The sequence below is a fragment of the Bombus impatiens genome, unplaced genomic scaffold (assembly GCF_000188095.3).
Source record: "Bombus impatiens unplaced genomic scaffold, BIMP_2.2 scf_1506, whole genome shotgun sequence".
Lineage (NCBI taxonomy): Eukaryota > Metazoa > Arthropoda > Insecta > Hymenoptera > Apidae > Bombus > Bombus impatiens.
The window spans coordinates 1,657-4,564 of NT_177925.1; the positions used below are offsets into that span (position 1 = coordinate 1,657).

At 39.8% G+C, this 2,908-nt stretch overlaps 1 long non-coding RNA gene across 2 annotated transcripts; it reads right to left on the bottom strand.

Annotated features, from left to right (window-relative positions):
- Nucleotides 1-1,365: 1,365 nt before the first annotated feature.
- On the bottom strand, nt 1,366-2,579 carry LOC105681647. 2 transcript variants are annotated; one of them, XR_002947785.2, is made up of 5 exons: nt 2,275-2,579; nt 2,104-2,197; nt 1,934-2,034; nt 1,683-1,848; nt 1,366-1,572 (listed from the first exon to the last, which is right to left on the bottom strand). It is a non-coding gene; the product is annotated as an uncharacterized LOC105681647 (long non-coding RNA). The 2 variants fall into 2 exon arrangements; XR_001102724.3 differs by lacking the exon at nt 2,104-2,197 and having other exon boundaries at nt 2,275-2,530.
- Nucleotides 2,580-2,908: the final 329 nt, after the last annotated feature.

The window sequence follows — 2,908 nt, forward strand, 5'->3', positions numbered from 1 at the left end:
GTGGTATTTACTACGTGCAATAAGCACAGATATTGTGTTGGCAACTAAGTGATTGGGGATTTTGTCATTAAGTGGTATTGACAAAATTCGCGATCAGTTAGTTACCAACCCAGTATGACTAATAAGTTAGAAGATGATATAACGAACGAATAAGGTAAAGTTGTTGGGACTACGTGTTATTGAGAAATTGATTTTTAAACGATACGAAGGAAACTATTAGTTTTTTATGTCGGAATTTGAAATTTTATTGCACATCGATTAGACCGTAGTGTTACTAGAATTCTAAACAGTGGAAATTAAAAAATCACTATGTACCGCAGCATACTGTGGCGCCACCTCACAAAGGAAATCTCAAACTAGACGTGATACATTAAGAATCTAATCGACGGATAGTAACGCTAACCATTTTTGAAAGATAAACGGAGGGAAGCAAATTACGAATGCGAGAACATATACAACGAAGTACGTACATACGTATTTATAAAATTATAACATTATCAATAAAAAGAAATATTTAATAATAAACCTACGTACCAAGATTAATTCCCATTTTCTAAGATAAAGAATTTCGAAATCCACGAATCTCTTTCAAACGTCTATTAAGTAAATAAATTTTTGCGATATTGGGAAACAAATGATTAGAAGAAATATCAATACAATTGTCTTATCCATCCCGAGAAACGTAATCGTATCTTTACGGGATGACAACAATCGGAACAAAAGTAAGAGCAAGAAATAACATAAAATGCAGTAACAGAGGTATAAGATGAATCGTAAAATGTGGGTAATACCAGTGAACGGCATTTTGAACGCTACTAGCACCATCTACGATCACTTGGCGTTAACACCAAACAATGGCTGACACGGTCAAGCAGCACCGAAAGTTTCGCGAGCAGAAAGTATTTCAGTAAAGTGACGACAGATGGCCCGATATTCCTCGTCGTGTGGTCCGTGTGAAACGGTGCAAATTCTTTTCCGTTGATTTACGATCGAATTAAAACTGACAATTATTGTTATTGTACCGTCATATAAGGAGGTAACAGATAATAAATTCGACCGTAAAACGTTAAACTAGTGTGGTTGCGTTTTGTAAGGCTGGTTTAGTGCTGAGTCGCGTGCAACAGCGCTCGTTAAAACAGCCGTAAACCGACGTAACCGTCCGCGGTGTAGCTTGTCCCACGACGACCAATGTCTCGCGATCTTATGTCTGCGTCAGGAATTTTCCTTTTAAAATATCCTTTTTGTCGCCATTGTCTATTTACAAGTTACGCTGTATCGTTGTGTTCTCACTTATTGCTAACATTGCCTCTAAACGTTGGGATAATAACTTCTTATGCAATTAGGAAACAGGCATACAAATCATCGTAAAATACATGGACGAATTTTATGTAAACATTTAAAAGAAAGAATCGATTATTACGGCAAACGTTTTATAGTAGTCAATTTAAATTTACTGTTGATTTATGATACGTATATATACCTTAAAGAACTGCTAGAAACGTTTAGCGAAAAGCTGTCAATGAAGGCATTACTTGTCCGTATCCAGTTTATTGCGATGTACACTGCAGGCTGCTATACAAACGATAATATATTACTGGTTACTTGAAATTAATGACAAAACACATTTATCTATGCTTTGTAAGATTAATTTAATATTTTACGATATCGATATTGAACCTTACCATGTGATCATTAGCCTCTGCGCGTTTCACGAGGATTAGGATGCTTTACCGTTTAAGTATCGTCGATCTAGTTTGTGCATCGACCGTAAGAGCGGCTCAGTTACCGATTCCATGGGGATTACACGTTCCTCGGGATTACACATAAAGAATAATCTCGGGCATTCAACTGCAAGTGCAAATTAACGTTATCAAACCATTTATTTAACTATCATTTGCAAATTTTCGTAAAGATAATAGCTTAAGCGATTCACATTGAAAACATTCGTAACCGCAGTTCCTAATGTTTTTGTCTCCATTAAACTCCTTTCGTTAACCTACTCTTTAACAATAATTTGCCAAATACCAGAATAATCTAAAAAATATATAAGATCTTTCTTGTATATTACCAATACGTTCCACGACAACAAAAGTAAAACATAACCTTAATTCTGTCACAATCGATCGTAACTAGAAACGAATCGAAAAAGATTTTCTAACACCAACGACAAAGGTGAGGTCAGTGAACTGTCGTAACTCTTACGTAGAACGTAATTAACATTCCAATTCGGATAGAACAAACTAAGAAACAGATAAATAATAACTTAATATTTACCGACGTAACGTTGAAAAAGTTTGTTGACTAACGGAAGGCAGAAAGCGTGAAAAGTCGAAACGGCGATCTTTTGGTCGCGGCTTCCGAAAAAGCAGCGGAAACGGCGCGGTGTGCAGTAGCGTCGGTTCGATTAGCCAAATATAGATTTACCGCCGGAAACAAATGCGGAGTTAAAAGGGACATCGCGGCTGCGGCTCGACCTCCCATGATTCCCTTTGAAAATCAATCCTGATTTATACGACACGGTCGCCGCGATTTCGTGGCCAAGAAAAAAATCCATATTTAAACCGTCGCCTGATTCGCGTTGTACCGTGTACTCAGCCAATCGTGGGATCGTAATGGCCACCGGTGAGGCAGGTTGAGTTCGTGGCGCCGTCACTAGATGTCGCCGTGATCGACGGTCGTAAATCGTCGGCAGACTCCCGCCCATTGCATGCGGGTAGGCGGTACCACGGCGTTCCGTGACGTCAGCCGTGTCCCCACCAGTTCCCTCTGGCGGCTCGCCCCACTACTATCTTACCCCTACCACCGCTACTCCGTCTCGCTATTCTACCGTCGCTCTCCACCACCACCATTACACCACCACTACCGCACCGTGGCCCGTGGCGCTTTCGGCGCTCTTCTTCCCCCACCC